The sequence below is a fragment of the Aricia agestis genome, chromosome 2 (assembly GCF_905147365.1).
Source record: "Aricia agestis chromosome 2, ilAriAges1.1, whole genome shotgun sequence".
Taxonomy (NCBI): domain Eukaryota; kingdom Metazoa; phylum Arthropoda; class Insecta; order Lepidoptera; family Lycaenidae; genus Aricia; species Aricia agestis.
In genome coordinates, this window is record NC_056407.1 from 14,239,558 (window position 1) to 14,258,601 (window position 19,044).

General features: G+C 34.7%; 1 protein-coding gene across 2 annotated transcripts in view; it reads left to right on the top strand.

Moving 5' to 3' along the window:
- LOC121736934 (protein croquemort-like) overlaps positions 1-19,044 on the top strand; it is an 87,240-nt gene that overhangs the window by 484 nt on the left and 67,712 nt on the right. The gene's annotated exons all lie outside the window — the stretch shown is intronic.

Sequence of the window (19,044 nt, forward strand, 5' to 3'; positions counted from 1 at the left end):
AATAAAAAATATATTTTTGATTTTCTAAACACGTTACCTATTTGCTGCTGCGGAACCCTTCATCGCCCATGAAGGGTTCTCCAAGGATCCAACTCGCACTTGTCCGCTTTTTTACGTTAGGGAAATTATACTTTCCCACCAAAAACATTTTCATGTAAAAATGTTGCCAAGATGAGAACATATAGTTCGTGGTGTTAAAAAGTAGTGAGATCTCATGTAGAGCCAAGTTTCTAACGTTACAGACTCAGTCCTAAATTTAAAAACCTTAATTTTACACTATAGCGCGGCAAAATATGTGATAATAATATAATGTGTCAGCCGTACGAGAAGAATCTAAAAACTCTACACATTAGTCAAAACCGGTGGCCTGGCTATTTTTTGCTCGATATCAATAACTGCAACACATAGGCACTCGTAATATTGACGAAATACTCAGTTATATTTGTACTTTAATAATCAATACTAAAATTTTAATAAATTAAATAATTAAGGGGGGCTCCCATACAAAAAAATAAATTTTTTTTGCCTATTTTTGCTCGATTGAGGTACTGAACTATTTGTGCGCGAGTTTAACTCACACTTGGCCGATTTTTTATGAAATTGGGGGACAAACAAGCAGACGGGCCACCTGACGGAAAGCAACTGCCGTCGTCCATGCGATCCATGGACACTGTCACATTAGAAGAGTGGCAAGTACATTTTCGCCCTTTTAATGAAGGAATAGGCTAAGAGAATAAGCAGAAGATAACAGGGATAGGGATTAGGGAATAAGGTATACTTCAGTTGGGCTTCCGGTCTCCGCTTAACTCGCTAGAAGAAACACAGCGCAAGCGCTGTTTTACACCGGTTTTTTGTGAGAGCGGTGTTTGACGCCGGTTTTCTGTGAGTCTGTGGTCTCACATGGCTAACACGTATTTTTTTGGCACAAGGAGTATATTTTATACTCTATTTTTAATTTTGTATCCACAACAAGAAACGGGGGTATCCCATACTAACATCCCCCTCTATATCAAGGGGACGGGATAGGTTAGGTTGGGTTTGATAATTTTTTTGTTGTTTCTGTACTAATAGTATGCTACATACCAAATTTCAGCTTTCTCAGACTTCAGGAAGTACCCTAACAATTTTGATGATCGGTGAGTCAGTGCCAGAAATGTGGATTTTTGGACACCTATAAAATCTAAAGTATAATAGTAACAATATTCAAAGTTTGCGCATTTAATTATTATACTTATGCCATTATATCCCCAAAATTTCAACTATCTGGCATTATCCGAACCAAAGTTACGAGGGTGCAAAAATATGACGAAACGTTTCGAGAAAAGTAGGTAGTGCCCGTGCGCGCTTCGCTTGGCTCATCTTGGCGGGGGCACTCCCGTGCACCCAGATACTATACTTAATACTTATCAAAGCTAGATATATGCCCGTGAACAGGAGAATAATAATAATTATTATTTTTGATGTTTTGTTTTTATCACAATAATTATCATGTCTTTTCCTTATAAAATGAAAACTAAAAGTCTTTAAAAACCATCAAAAAAGTTTAAGGAGTTTTGAATCCATAATAATATATTGCATTTAAAATAGTTTTTTTTATTTATATCTGACAAAAATATATTTTTAGGGTTCCGTACCTCAAAAGGAAAAAAACGGAACCCTTATAGGATCACTTTTGTCCGTCTGTCCGTCTGTCAAGACCCTTTTTCTCAGGAACGCGTGGAGGTATGAAGCTGAAATTTATATCAATTACTCAGGTCTACTGTCCCTTGAAGCTGTGAAAAAATCAAACTTCTAAGCCAACGCAATCAAAAGATACAGCCGTTTATGCCGCAAATTTTCGACACTTGCAAGGGAATCAAAACCTACAGGGTGCTTCCCGTGAACTCAGAATCTTGAAATTTGGTACGAAGCAACGTCTTATAGCATAGATAAAGGAAAAATTACGAAAACCATAAATTTTTAGTTACATCACATAATATATATTTTTTTAATAATTTTAAACTTACTACCCATTTCCTCATAAACGCGTAGAGGTATTAAATTGAAATTCATACCAAATACTCAGGTCTATAATACCTTTAAGCTGTCGGAACCCTCGGTGCGCGAGTCCGACTCGCACTTGGCCGGTTTTTTTTAAGACAATGTAGTCTATTGCTAATTACTTACCTACTTAATTGTTTGAAAGATCAACGCACAGGCCTGACACTAGAGTTTAAATCTGATATCTCTTGAAGTAGGCATATAATATAATTACATTTAAATAATGTAAAAGCAATATAATATTAATAAAGGATTTTGAACAATCTGCAATAATGGTTCAATATCGAAATGTATGCAAGGAACAATAAATTTCACGAAAACAAGCCGCTCCAATAGTCTTTCCGTAAGTATGTAAAAAATCGCTAAAAGGGTAGTCTGATTTTGGCTAATATTCGCCTTCAAATAATTGTATAAGCTTTGGAAAGGTGGAAAAAGTATATTATAACTTATTAGTATTTTCCAATTCTTGAAAAACTAGTAGAAAATGTATATTTTTTCTTGCGGTTTCAGTATATAATTCTATCCTATTTTTACAACGTAACGAATAACGATATTATGTTACTGAAGTAGCAACCGTATCTCATATTATAATACTTGTATCTAGGATTTTTCCGCAGCTATGTGGTCGGTACATGTATAAAAATAAAAAATAGAAATAAATACTGTCTTCACAGCTCTTCACCTTTAGTATTTTTGAATGAAAAATACAAAAGGTGAAGGTACCTAGTATTTCTTACATATTATTATATGTACCTACCATAAAAAAAGCGGCCAAGTGCGAGTTGGACTCGCCCATGAAGGGTTCCGCAGCAGTAATAAGGTTTATTTTAATGAAATTAATAGGTTTTTGATTTATTTTTATATTTCAGTTGATTTAATGAAAATTAATTTAAGGTTTACCATTTATGACGTATAAAAAAACTACTTGCTAGATCTCGTTCAAACCAATTTTCGTTGGTAGTTTTTATAGTAATGTACATCATATATTATTTTGAGACTTATCATGCCCCTACTTTAGAAGTTAGAGGGGGGGCGACACAAATTTTTCCACTTTGGAAGAGTCTCTCTCGCAAACTATTCAGGTTACAAAAACATTATAGAAGAAACTTCAATATGATTTTTAAAGACCTATCCATAGATACTTCACACGCATAGGTTAGATCAAAAAAATTTTTTTTTATTGGTTTAGGGTTTACCTACCATTTATGACGTATAAAAAAAACTACTTGCTAGATATCGTTCAAACCAATTTTCGTTGGTAGTTTTTATAGTAATGTACATCATATGTTATTTTTAGACTTATCATGCCCCTACTTTAGAAGTTAGAGGGGGGGGGACACACATTTTACCACTTTGGAAGAGTCTCTCTCGCAAACTATTCAAGTTAGAAAAAAATGACATGAAGTTTCTACTTCAATGGCAAAAACCAAATGACAAAAATGGCCAAATGGCAAAAACGGAACCCTTATAGATTCGTCATGTCTGTCTGTCTGTCTGTATTTCTGTCTGTCTGTCTGTCTGTCCGTCCGTATGTCACAGCCACTTTTCTCCGAAACTACAGAGTGTAACAAAAATAAGTGATAATACTTTAGGGTGTGTACGTGTTCCTTGTAGAGAGTTCACTGTGAAAGTAGCAGTGCTGAAAGACCTAATTTTTTTTTCACTTTTGTATGGGAAAACTCGTGACGCTCGGGCCCTTGCCCATACAAAAGTGAAAAAATTTATTTGTCCTTCAGATACTCTTCCAAAATGGTAAAATGTGTGTCCTCACCCCCCCCTAACTTTTAAACTAGGGGACATGATAAGTCTAAAAAAATATATTATGTACATTACTACAAAATCTACCAACGAAAATTGCTTCGAACGAGATCTAGCCAGTAGTTTTTTTTATACGTCATAACTGTATACCTCAATTTAACTTTCATTAAATCAACTGAAATATGAAAATAAATCAATAACCTCTTAATTTCATAAAAGTAAACCTTATGGCTGCTGCGGAACCCTTCATGGGCGAGTCCAACTCGCACTTGGCCGGGTTTTTTATCTGAGGTCGAATTTCGACCATTGGGCGATCTCCAGTTATTATTATTACTATTATTATAAAGGTTTCGAATGAGGGAAAGCTGTGCGTTACTTGCAGCGCGTGCAGTGTACTGTGTACTCGTACCACAAGTCTGCATGCACCTTCTAACAGTATGTAACCCCACATACTGTTTGAAGGTGTTACATCCGCTAAGTCGGCATCCTTTGCAGCACTTTCCCACAATATGCTTCAAATTAAATACTTCCTGAGGAAAAAATGTTACACAATCTCTTAATCGTACCGAAACCACTTCCAAAGTTGTCATGCGGATATGCTAATCTGGCAGCTTCAAATATTTTATTTTTTAAAATTGGTAATCGAAAATTAAAAATGTACATTTTAAATGGTAAGGATGTGAAATGTCAGTATCTGGGAGCACTATAGTGCGCCCGCCGAGACGAGCCAAGCGAAGCGCACTACCTACCTTTGCTCGAAGTGTTTCGCCGTTTATTTGAACCACATACAAAGTCTCAATTGAATAGGTCTTATACTTTAGATTTTATCTTATATATAAAATTCTCGTGGCACAATGTTAGTTACCGTACGTATTCCGAAACGGCTTTACTGATTTTTACTAAATTTTATATGCATATTCAGTAGGTCTGAGAATCGGCTACTGGGTACTTTTCATATTGATAAGTGCATTTGTTGAATAAATAATAGTAAATTATTACAACTCGAGAGTCGAGACTGACGGTGACCATTGTTTGTGCGACGGGATAGCGATTGACGTTGCCATGGTGCCATATCATATAATTTATTTAATCTATACTTAATATTTTAATTGGGAAGAGTTTGTTTGTTTGTTTGTTTGTTTGTTTGAACGCGCTAATCTCAGGAACTACTGGTCCGATTTGAAAAATTCTTTCAATGTTAGACAGCCCATTTATCGAGGAAGGCTAAGGGTATATACCCTTAGCCTTCTTCTTCTTCTTCCTTTATCACGCTAAGACTAATAGGAGCGAAGAAATAGAGGAAAGTGTGGATAAAACGGGGGTAATTATTTGAAAGGGCTTATGTAAACGTACTAGAGCAATTTTTATGTTATTTGGCACACATGAAGAATAAACCACGTGAAAGGACATAGGTTTATTTTTTTGCGGAAAAATGTACGGTTTCCGTGTCATTCCTAAATTATGCGGGCGAAGCCGCGCGGAACATCTAGTCACTTCAATAAAAATATAATATCCGTGCGAAATACTTTATGTGGCAAAACAACATTTGCCGGGACAGCTAGTTGATATATCTGAAATCGTCACTGACACACTCATACACTGACACCCTGATGATCATCAAAATGTTTGGCTACTTCCTGAAGTGGCCAGAAATTATTAAAGCATTAGTACTGCACGTCCTGAGAATTTTGTGAACATTTCAAGTGCCTATCTTTGGCCATTATTGATATCGAGCAAAAAAAAACTTGTTGTATGGGAGCACCTTATAGATTTAATTATTTAAGTATGTTATTTTTAGTATTTGTTGCTACAGCTGCAACAGATAAGTATGATACATAATCGTGAAAATTTCAGAAGTCTAGCTAAAGCAGTTCTCGAGATAGGTACAGCCTGGAGACTTAGTAATAGGATCCCGTTATTACCCTTTGGGTACGGAAACCTAAAAATGTCAATGAATAAAAAACCATTCAATTTTTCATTTTATGTACCATCGAGGAAATTGATTCCTATGCAGTTGACGGACCTACGTCATTTGGCCGGAATATGTTATTTCAATGTAAGTTGTGATCTGTCGGCTGGGTATGACTTAAGAGGAGTCCACACCGCCCTTTTTTCCATACAAACGTTGTCCCCTGTTTCCTCCCTGGATAATATTAGTAAAGTTATAATTTTTTTCCTGAATATCTACGGCCACTAATACAATGTCCCTATGTTTTCTTTTTTTTCATCATTTAATTATTAAATAAGATATGAACTTTCAAAAACCCAAAAAAATGGCCAGATTTTCCGCTGTGTTCAAACGTCCAAAAAACAGATTTGGCTAGATTATACAAAAAAAAGCAAATCATAGGAACACAGCTCAAGCCTTTCTTTAATCTTGAGTGAAAAAAGTACTTAAATCGGTTATGTTTTGGAGAAGGAATCAGGGGACAACGAAACGTTGATTTTCTGGATTTTCTGCAGTTGTCTCTATCGCGTTCTGCGGTATAGGCTTGAGGTAAGGGAGACAGCTATAGATATTACTCGTACTTTTTATTCATTTCTCTAGCCCCTGGTGTATCCTCTTAACGCGAACAAATTACTGATGTCTGCCATCTGCATAGGAATCAACTTCTCTGATGGTACATACTAAAGAAAATTAGAAATACTTCAGAATTCAATAAAACTTAGAAGCATGTTATGCGTCTCGAGGTAAAACTAATAAGAATACACAGAGTTTTTTACTATTTATTTATTGTTGCAAACTTAATTTTGTTTTTATTACATATCACTGTAATAAATAATGTTGAGCTTAAATTTAAATAACCACGTGATTCTTTCTACAGCACTAAGTATAAAGCCTTGACCCGCGGTATTAAAGGCTACTATAATTTGTTCCAATACATTATGATCCTTATGTAAACAAAGCCAAGTAAAGTTATAATTAAGCTACTAATTTAATAAGATCAAGTTGAAACTTTTAGTTACAATAAAAATACAACTATAAATTAATTAATATATATAACATTATTTATAAGTAAAAAAAAAAAATCGGCCAAGTGCGAGTTGGACTCGCACAGGAAGGGTTCCGTACTATTATAGAGCAAAAACAGTAAAAAATTGTATTTTTTGGTATGGGAGCCCTTAATTATTTATTTAATTTAAATTTTATTATTAATTATTAAAGTATAAATACAGCTGAGTATTTTATGTACATTTCAAGTGCCTACCTGTTGTCATCATTGATACCGAGCAAAAAATGTTTGAAAAATTACGTTTGTTGTATGATTTTAAATATTTAATTTATTTTCTTTTTAGTATTTAGTTATTTAGTATAATATAGTATATTTAGTAGTTGTTATAGCGGCAACAGAAATACACAATCTGTATGGCAATTTGTATGGGTATGAAAACGGATTTCTTTACCGACTTCCAAAAAGGAGGAGGTTATACGTTCGGCTGTATGTATCTTTTTTTTTTGTATGTTCAACGATAACTCAGCCATTTGTGATCCGATTTTCAAAATTCTTTTTGTGTTGTATAGGATATAACTCAAATTTGGTACCATATTCACAAAAATGGTGATCTGATGATGGGATCCTGGAGGAATCGAGAAGACTCTTTGAAATTGGTATGAAAACATATAGTAATTTCAATTTTTTCTGAAGCATTCGAGGTAAATGCTACCAAAAAGTAAGATTTCGTACCAGGTTATATCCTGGATCCGAAGGTATCCAACAGAACTTTTGAATCCTTATAGATACAGGTTCGGGGATTTCGGCGTTGTTTAAACAACTAAAAACATAAGCCAACACATTAATTTATTTGATCATCATCATCAAAATCATAATTATGCCATGGGTCATCACATTATGACCCAATTATTGATGCTTTTCGTGATATTTTGCATCGAAGCAGATGTTTTTGATGATTATTTTGCTGTTTGTGAACCGATTTTCAAAATTCTTGTGTTGTTGTATAGGATATAATCTTGATTTTGTATAATAATTACGAAAGTGGTGAGCTGATGATGGGATCTATGAGCAATCGAGGGAAATCCTTGAAATTTATCAAAAGACTCATAGTGGTTAAAATGTTGTTTCTAGTAACTTAAACATATGTTACGAATAAGAGAAAGTTCATACGAAGGTGTCTCTTAGTCCAAAGGCACTGAACAGAGCTCCTGAACCTTTAAAGATAAAAGTTTTTAAATTGCAGCATCGCTTAGATAACTGCAAGCATTTACCACAATTTCGCTTACAGTAACATAATGTGAATAGTTAACATTCGTTGTGATTATTCACGCATAAAGCCTTATCTTGTAGATAACTAAAAAGAGTGAAATTATTATTTTTAACAAAAAATTAAAACCGACTTCCAAGGTAAAAACAATAATAATATGAACTAAAAAGTATTAAATAACTCTTACTCTATGATAGTGCCTTTTTCAGAATTCGTCTAAATCTCAACTATTTCTGAGCATACTACAGTCTTCATTACTTTGAAGTCGGTACCAGTCCCAAAAGCTTCAGATATTCTGACATTGACTGAACTTACGATAAAATTAGCTGGTACCGACTTCAAATAATGAAGACTGTAGTATGCTCAGAAATAGTTGAGATTTAGACGAATTCTGAAAAAGGCACTATCATAGAGTAAGAGTTATTTAATACTTTTTAGTTCATATTATTATTGTTTTTACCTTGGAAGTCGATTTTAATTTTTTGTTAAAAATAATAATTGAGTTCCCAGCATTGTTCCCATAGAAAAAGTTGTTCATTTTGACGGGCTCATTTGATGGTTACAAGGATAAACGGTATTTACACTAACATCTTGTATAAAACGGGCTTTAAAAATTACTAATTAACAATTCTGAATTTATATGTACTTTTTCAATGTGGTATTAAAGTTTCAATGTGGTTTCATGTTGTCTTGAGTCTTCACCACGTAAGCTTCAAATATTAGCGGTAACTAATCCTAATACTAAGCCGTGGTTGTTTGGTGGACATCGATCCCTTAGTCCTTACTGATCGCTTAATCTTATTACTACTTAGTAACTAACCTAATTTAGTATTTTAATGAGAAATAAGTTTAAACTAATAATAAAAAATCGGCCAAGTGCGAGTCGGACTCGCGCACGAAGGGTTCCGTACCATTATAGAGCAAAATTAGGCCAAAACTTGTATTTTTTGTATGGGAGCCCCCCTTAATTTTTTATTTTATTTTAAAACTAATATTAAATATTAAAGTACTCATATAATTAAGGACTTTGAGAAAAATTCAAGTGCCTAAGGTACCCTTAACCCTACCTGTTGTCATTATTGATATACTTAGAGCAAAAAATTCATTGGAGAAGGTCTCTGAATGGGGTAGACGTAACTTAGTCCAATTCAACCCCGCCAAGACACAAGTCTGCGCGTTCACCACTAAAAAGTCACCAATGGTCGTTTATCCTCGTTTCGAGGGCACATCTTTAACCATCTCCCCTAGCATTGAGATACTTGGCGTCAACATATCGAGCGAAGTCCAGTTCCGATATCATCTTGAGGGTAAGGCCAAATTAGCCTCAAAGAAGCTTGGCGTTCTTAACAGAGCGAGACAGTACTTCAGTCCGGACCAACGCCTACAACTCTACAAGGCGCAGGTTCGGCCTCATATGGAATATTGTTCTCATCTCTGGGCAGGGGCGCCAAAATACCAACTGCTCCCTCTGGATCGTATCCAACGAAGGGCTGCTCGAAATGTTGACTGCCATAGTGTTTCAAACAGCTTGGACCCCCTGGAATTACGCCGTAATGTTGCTTCACTCTGCATCCTCTATCGGTTGTATCACGGGGAGTGCTCTGAGGAATTGTTCGGAATCATACCACCTGCAACTTTTCGCTATCGTCCCACGCGAAAAACATACCATCCTCATCACCTTGATGAGTGGCAGTCTTCCACAGTGCGTTTTTCGCGTAACTTTCTGCCGCGCACTGTAAAACTCTGGAATGGGCTGTCACCAGCAGTATTTCCGGACCGATACGACCTGCAAACCTTCAAGAAAAGAGCGTATACCCTCTTAAAAGGCCGGCAACGCACCTGCAGCTCTTCTGATGTTGCGAGTGTCCATGGGCGACGGTAGTTGCTTACCATCAGGTGACCCGTTTGCTCGTTTGCCCCCTTATTTAATAAAAAAAAAAAAAAAGCCAACAAAATCACGTTTGTTGTATGGGAGCCCCCCTTAAATATTAATTTTATTTTGATTTTGGTATTTGTTGTTATAGCGGCAACAGATATACATAATCTGTGAAAATTTAAACTCTCTAGCTATTACCGTTCTTGAGTTACAGCCTGGAGACAGACAGTCTATTACTGAGCCCTATTACTGAGACTAACCTAACCGCTATAGCTAGACTTCTAAATTTTCACAGATTGTGTATATCTGTTGCCGCTATAACAACAAATACTAAAAACAAAATAAAATAAATATTTAAGGTAAGGCTCCTATACAACAATCGTGATTTTTTTGGCTTTTTTGCTCGTAATCCATAATGACAACAGCTAAGCACTTGAAATATTCACAAAATCTTTAATTATATTCGTACTTTAATATTTAATAATAAAATTAAAATAAAATAGCATTTTAGATATTATTTTTGGGAATTATGTCACTTTTACATAATTTGAGTAAATCTTTATGTTTGTTGCCTACCTGCTTAATAGCAAAATGCCAAGAAAGTCTTGCTTTATTGCGGCTACTAGTCACCAAATCGCAAAACCATGAAAAATACAATTAATACATTAAAAATTATATTAATTCATTATGTATGACATGTGCCAACAAAAACCTAATTTTCGCACAATAATTACCCATTTTAAAGCCTTCTGAAATTTCTTAAAAGTCGGTAAGCAACGACAGATATGGTACAATACAAGCGCCATTTAATCAATAAGAAAAGTAAATGAAATGATTATGATTTAGTACTACCGACATTTTACCAATTTATAAATCCACATAATAATGTCAGAAGTGGCACTACCGACAGTTTCACCATTTATAAAACCGATTAAAAATGTCGTATGTGGTACCACCGACATTTTACACATTTGAAAAACCGGTTAAGAACGCTGGATGTGGTACATCCTACAATTTTAAGTTACCTACGATAAATTAATGTTGATGAAGTTAAGAATTCATCTCATAATCAAATCTAAAGCAATAAAACATAAGCTATAATCTTAAAAATATTTAAAAAGATTATAAAGAACAGTAAATACCTTTTTCCGCACTAGCGTTAGCTTTGGACATAATATTACCATCAGCATTTTTTGCCTTTTACTATATTTTTCTTAATTTCGTTGAGTACCAAGTTTTAATTGGCCGTGCTGATCTTGTAGACATTGAAAATTGCGTCGAAAAGTAAAAAAATATAACTACGGTAGCAAAAAATCCAGTGACAGCGCGACGTCCATTCCCTCCGTTAACATAGTCGGATGTGGCACATCGTGCGCTCTTACTCGCTTCCGCGTTCCGTTAATAACGTAGGTAGTGACTATACGACATTGTTAGCGGGCTATCTTAGTAATATACGACATTTTTAATGTGGCTATTTCAGATACTACGCATAATATAGATTTTTTCTTTTCAGCTCACGATAGCCTTGGTTATAAGGACATATTTTATGAAATAAAACAAAAATGACGATTTTGTACATCCGACATTGTTAATAGTCATGGGCGATTTATACAATATTTTTCAGAGCGAAGTAACCACTCCTCAAATACTGTAGTGCCGGGACAAGATTTTTAAATTTTCGTATGGTTGCCCAAGCGTATACGGCATTCTCGCATCATAGTCGGCCTAGTCCAGAGGAAAGAACTAGTCAATACGTCTGGGACCAACTATGTGCGGGTTTCCTCACGATGTTTTATGTACTTACACGAGCGTCCGTATTATGTACTTGAGATCAGAAAATGTCTCATAGATAGACGCCTCCACCCGGGTTCGAACCTGCACCCTCTAAGAGTGCGAACCAAAGGTCTACCCATTAGGTCACGGACGCTCTATTGTCTAATAATAACTATAAGATTAAATAAAAAACAATTAGTAACATAGAATATCATTGATAAAAAAACTATAATTCATTTTCAATTTGTCACCTTGTTGTCAACAGACTTCAACCATAAATAAAAGAGTATATTTCGTATGTACAGGCTTGTCACTCAAAAATCTGTCATCTTTGCTTGTTGTAGTGTGTGTTTGTTGTGTGTTTTATTTGTTAATTTTTTTATGATATAAGCATAATTTCAAAATAATATTAGCTCGATGCACTCCTTCACCCTATAAACTATAACTGTGCTTCAGGCATTGAGTAACTTTGGATGGACCTGTGGCGTTTTTTTTTTTTCCAGCGGCCAGGGATTAAACCAATACTATTTTGTAGCGCTATATTAGAGAAACATATATCTACACTACTATTATAAAGAGGAAAGATTTGATTTTTTGTTTGTTTGTTTGTTTGTTTGTTTGTTTATTTGAGTCGAATAGGCTCCGAAACTACTGGACCGATTTGAAAAATTCTTTTACCATTGGAATCCTGCATTATTTCTGCTGAACATAGGCTAATTTTTATTTTGGAAAAATATAAGGTTCCGTAAGATATTTGGGATTTTCGGACGCAAGGTTTAAAAAATCAACCAGAAAAGTTACTTATTTTGCGTACGCAGCCTAAACTATAAAAGATAGAGGCATAAAATGTTCTAAGTAATTATAGATCTTTTAAATGTCTACAAAAAAGTCCGCGACACACTATACCTATCTATGTTGAGTGAGGCACAATAACCATTTTTTTATTAAAAAATCTAGAATTTTTTTTGGACTATATTTAAATGCGTTTATTTAAATCATGCTATTGACCCTTATCAAAATAAATTATTTCATCACTAAGTACAGTTAATGTAGATAATATTCGGTCTTTGAATGATTAAAATTGGACGTTTGGTTTTAATGTTATGGCGAAATTAAAATATTACGATTTCTGCTGCACGTTGCGAATTGGGCGTCAAGGCGCGATGCGCGGGTGTGCGTGCGGTAGGGGAGAGATTTAATTATCAGTGCCACAGACTCGCCCGGAGAGTCCACGTAAATATTACCTCGATCGTGGGAATCGCAGACACAATAGATTTTCAATAGTTATGCGACAGCCGGGTGCTGCTTTATTAATTTGATATAGACTATCGTGCTTCATTATTATAATCCTAATTTCAAAAAAGCTTTAAAAGTTATGACTACGAAAGTAATATTTTTAGAACTTTTTAAAATAAGTTTTGAATGACTATTATTTTTGATTGCTATTATAATTAATTAATTTCTTTAACTATAAATCTCCAATAGCGGCAGCCGGCTGCCAGCATAACAATTGAAGATCTATTGTGTCTGCGATACCCACGATGCCGATGCACGATGGAAGTATTAATGCATATTTTTTAATCCACACTATTTCTGCTGAATATAGGCTATATTTAATGGGAGAAAAAAGGGAACCGTATTAAGTGTTAATAATTGTGTGAAAAATCTACCAAAATATTCCTTCTTGCTTATCCATACTAATATTATAAATGCGAAAGTATCTCTGTCTGTCTGTCTGTCTGTCTGTCTTGCTTTCACGCCAAAACTACTGAACCGATTGCAATGAAATTTTGTATACAGTTATTCTAGAGTCTGAGAAAGGACATAGGCTACATTTTGATGTGGGAAAATATCTTATTTCCATGAAAATTTCGATGAAAATGAATTCGCATTGCGCGTGGCCAGCGCTCATCCCGGGGGTCCTGGGTTCGAGTCCCGCAGGCGGAACAAAAAGTTTTCAATGTTCCTGGGTCTTGGATGTGTATTAAAATAAAATTTCAAAAATCTTAAACATATTTTATGTATAATATTATAAAAAATCCAGAAATATATCGATGTAATGAACATTTTAGTTCTAATACGATTCAACAGATGGCGTTTTATTTTTTACTTTATTGTAACATAGAACTAATCATACTTATTAGTTAGTATGTTTTTGTTTATAGTTTTTAATACGTTAGAATATTATGTTTAATAATATTATCACTTGGTATAATAATAATCAATCTATCTTATCTTATGTAGAACTCCTACTGCATTTCTAATCCATACTATCCATACTAATATTATAAATGCGAAAGTATCTCTGTCTGTCTGTCTGTCTTGCTTTCACGCCAAAACTACTGAACCGATTGCAATGAAATTTTGTATACAGTTATTCTAGAGTCTGAGAAAGGAAATAGGCTACATTTTGATGTGGGAAAATATCTTATTTCCATGAAAATATCGATGAAAATGAATTCGCATTGCGCGTGGCCAGCGCTCATCCCGGGGGTCCTGGGTTCGAGTCCCGCAGGCGGAACAAAAAGTTTTCAATGTTCCTGGGTCTTGGATGTGTATTAAAATAAAATTTCAAAAATCTTAAACATATTTTATGTATAATACTAGCTGTTGCCCGCGACTTCGTCCGCGTGGACTTTAGTTTATAGCGCGCGGTGTCAACAAAATTTGTGTCAAATTTAAAAACTTTTTAATACCCTGGTAAGTGCTTCCGGTGTAGCGCGGCCCTTAATTAATCAAAATACCCAAAAACAGCTATGCAGTGTGCACATAATCTATACTAATATTATAAATGCGAAAGTATCTCTGTCTGTCTGTCTGTCTGTCAGTCTCGCTTTCACGCCAAACGCCAAAAGTATCTCTGTTTGGTCTGTCTGTCAGTCTCGCTTTCACGCCAAACGCCAAAACTTCCGAACCGATTGTAATGAAATTTTGTATACAGATAGTCTAAAGCCTGAGAAAGGACATAGGCTACTTTTTTACTGGAAAAAGGGTTGTAAGGGGGTGAAAATGCATAAATTTGTTCAAATTAAGTTAGTTCCAACAATTCATAATAGATGGCGCCGTGCGTCTTCTACATCGCGCTGACGCTTGCTCAAAAGTCTTTCTATAAGACGTGGTATCATCTTTTTAAGTTTCGATTTTTTTCGATTGTTATATCTATTCTACGGTATTAAATAACTCAGTACTTTATCTGCAGTGACGTAACCTTAAATCTATCAATGATAAATAGTTTATGGGTAAAGTTGTGTAATTGGAGGGCTAAATAAGCTTTAAAATTTGGCATAAAGTATAAAGTTTAATATAAAAAAATGAAATACTTATTGTGTGCACACTGCACAGCTGTATTGATTTAAGGGGTACCAGGGTTTTTTTATAAAAGCTTTTGACACCAATTTTGTTGACATCGCGCGCTATAAACTGAAGTCCACGCGGACGAAGTCGCGGGCAACAGCTAGTTAGTTATAAAAATTGTTCTAAGTAATGTCGGAGCTGAGATGCAATTATTTTATTTTTGCGCCTTATGTTCACAAAATCAATAGTAATTAATGTTACTTTATGGAGCTATCCTTAACAAACTGGTATAGAAAGGGTATATTATTCTGTTGGATATATATTTCTGACTAGCTATTGCCCACGACTTCGTCCGCGTCAAATATATGAATAATTTTTCATACATATTTTCACACTGGGTTTAACTCTCGTCCGACTGAAATATAGCCAGACTTGAGACTATATTTCACTAGACAGTGGTTTTCAAAGGGCCGGATGCAATATTAGGCAATTATAATTTTTGTTCTTGTGTATTAATGTATTGTAAGTAAAATGACTCTAGAGTCTAGGGTATTGTTCCCATAATATGATAATGTCGATTATTTCCACTATTTAGCGAATTTTGGCCATAGTTCAGTATGAGTTATGACGCCGGACGCCACCTTTCGGCAGAATTTTTAGTCTAGCTTTTAATCTACTTCCCGGCTCATACACGTGGAGCTAGGAATGTTTTATAGAATATTAACAATTTACTTACACAAAAAATATAAAAAAATCAAAACTCTTTAAGAAATTCGAGAAAAAAAGGAATTGGCATTTTTTTGCAAAAGAAAAATAAATAGTTAAAAAACTCGTTAAATGACGGCGCGTAGTAGTAGTATGTTGGTTAAGTTATTCTTCTAAAATGTACGAATAACTAAAAATAAAAAAAATTATGAAATGAATTATTGTACTTGTATCTACAGTGTGTAACAAAAATAAGTGATAATACTTTTGTAGGGGAAACTCGTGTCGCTCGGGCCCTTGCCCATACAAAAGTGAAGAAAAATTTGGTCTTTCAGCGCTGCTACTTTCACAGTGAACTCTCTACAAGGAACACGTACACACCCTAAAATATTATCACTTATTTTTGTTACACACTGTATATCTACAGGTTTAGTTAGGGTAAGTATAATATAATATTATGTGTCCCTTGTATAGAGTTCACTGTGAAAGAAGCAGCGCTGAAATTTTTTTTTGTGATTTGCGTGGGCAAGCGCCCTGACGTAAAGTTTCCCCATACAAAAGTGAAAAAAAAAAAATGTTCTCTTTCAGCGCTAGTACTTTTACACTAAACTCTATACACGGGACTTGAACACAGTACACACAATAAAGTATTATCTCTTAGTTTTGTTATATCCTGTATACTAATATTATGAAGCTGAAGTGTTTGTGTGTTTGAAAGTGCTAATCTCAGGAACTGCTTGTTCGATTTGAAAAATTATTTTTGCGTTGGATAGCCCATATATCGAGGCAGGCTTTAAGCTAATAAATTACGCCTTTTTTTGTATTTTCTTGAATATTCAGGTTATGATTGAATTTAAGTTTAGTTGAAAATACGAACTTAAAATGCCTAATATCTCGGATCCGATATAGTTTAGCTGTATGTCCCCCTTAATAAAGTTTACTCCCCTTGATATGTTCTTTCTTAATGTGCCGGTTTGATGAGTGGCCGCGAAATTTGAAAATGACGCCAATATTACTCAAACCCCTTTATTTCCCCATTTTTCGTCAAAAGGATACAAAGTTTTTGGCTCGCGTATTAATATAAGTATAGTTATTAAATTTGGTACACCTTGCGTCCTGGAAAAGAATAGTTTTTAAGCTGAAAAAATTTACGATTCCTGCGATCCTTCCTACGATGTTTCGGCGCTAAAATATGCGGAAATATGCGGTTACAACATGTTAAAATTAAATCAACAGAAGATGTGTTTGATACTACTAATAATTATTTTATTCTGTGGCTGTGTACACATGAACATAATATAATATTATTATGTTAATGTTAGCCGTTTAATGGTCGCAAAACTTACCGCCTTGTTAAGGAATACTTTCAAGTAGGTTTCTATAAATAATATTATCATCCCTAGGGTCCGTGCGAGGTTAATCTGATAGTGAACTTCGTCGAAGGTTACACTTAGCGTATTAGGAATTTTCATGTCACGCGAGCCTGTATCATGTATGAATATCTACATAAATGCGATAGTGTGTCTGTCCGTTACCTCTTCACGCCCAAATCGCGCTGTCCGGATTTTGCTGTTTGGTATAGAGATACCTTGATTCCCGTAAAAATATATCCCACCAAAAACATGAAACGTAAAATGAGCCAAGCAAAATATTTCACAGTAATAAATTAATAATGTACACTTTGCATACACTTTTTCCACTTTTAAATAATAAATATTTTCGATAAAATCATCATCAGGTGTAGTGATGATTGAATGATTTTATCGAAACCGGTCGTGTGAAACATAATTGTTAATTAACAAAAGTGGAAAAAGTGCATGAAAAGTGTTATTACTGTGAAAAATGAATTTCCGCCAAAGAAGTTACGGTACATTCAATATTATACGCAAAATATTGCATAGCTATGCAATACTTCTGTCGTAAAAAGTTTTCAGATCACATTCAAGCCAAGCCCTCAACTTATTTTGTAATTTAAATCAACATTCAGTAAATTTATTTTATCTATATATTAATACGTGAGCCAAAAACTTTGTATCTGTCGCAGGGAAAAGAAGATATCAGGGATATCCCGAAATCCCTAGGGATATCACGAAATCGCGGTAGATACCGAATATTCTTGTTTCTTACGTCTTCTTACTAAACAAATCTAGTGATATGTCATTTCACTAAACTAAATCTAGTGAAATGTCAGAAAAGCGGATACCGCCTAATAAAAATCGAGCTACGCATTTCTCTCGCTCGCTCTAATACCCTATCACTATCTTATGGGGGCGACTAACCCTAAATTGACGATTTTATAATTCATTTTTATACTTGAAAATAAGCCCCGAATTGTTTCATTTTGTAGACATAGGTACTACATTATATTTCCGAGAATCAGACCTAGCAAAAACACGATATCTTAAAATTTTCTCGATCACAAAGATGCATCTAATTTTCACGAATTTTTCATATATTGCCATAACCGTGCTTAATAACTCAATATATAACGCAAGTATAAAAATTAATTATAAAATCGTCAATTTAGGGTTAGTCGCCCCCATAAGATAGTGATAGGGTATTAGAGCGAGCGAGAGAAATGCGTAGCTCGATTTTTATTCGGCGGTATCCGCTTTTCTGACATTTCACTAGATTTAGTTTAGTGAAATGACATATCACTAGATTTGTTTAGTAAGAAGACGTAAGAAACAAGAATATTCGGTATCTACCGCGATTTCGTGATATCCCTAGGGATTTCGGGATATCCCTGATATCTTCTTTTCCCTGCGACATATCCCTTTTGACGAAAAATGGGGAAACGTAGGTGAATGAAATTTTGCACAGTTATCTATACTAATATTATAAATGCGAAAGTATCTCTGTCTGTCTGTCTGTCTGTCTCGCTTTCACGCCAAAACTACCGAACCGATTGTAATGAAATTTTGTATACAGATAGTCCAAAGCCTGAGAAAGGACATAGGCTACTTTTTTACTGGAAAAAATGGTTGTAAGGGGGTGAAAATACGAAAATTTGTTCAAATTAAGTTAGTTCCAAAAATTCATACTAGATGGCGCCGTGCGTCTCTTACATCGCGCTAACGCTTGCCCAACATCTTTCTATAAGAGGTGGTATCATCATACGTTTGATTTTCGATTGTTATTAATTGTTTTTTACGTTATTTAGTAAGTCAGTACTTTATATTATATACAGTGACGTAACCTTAATGATAAATAGTTTATGGGTAAAGTTGTGTAGGTAATTGGGGGGCTAAATAAGCTTTAAAATTTGGCATAAAATATAAAGTTTAATTTTAAAAATGAAATATTATGTGCACACTGCACAGCTGTTTGATTTAAGGGGTACCAGGGTTTTTTTTATAAAATCTTTTGACACCAAT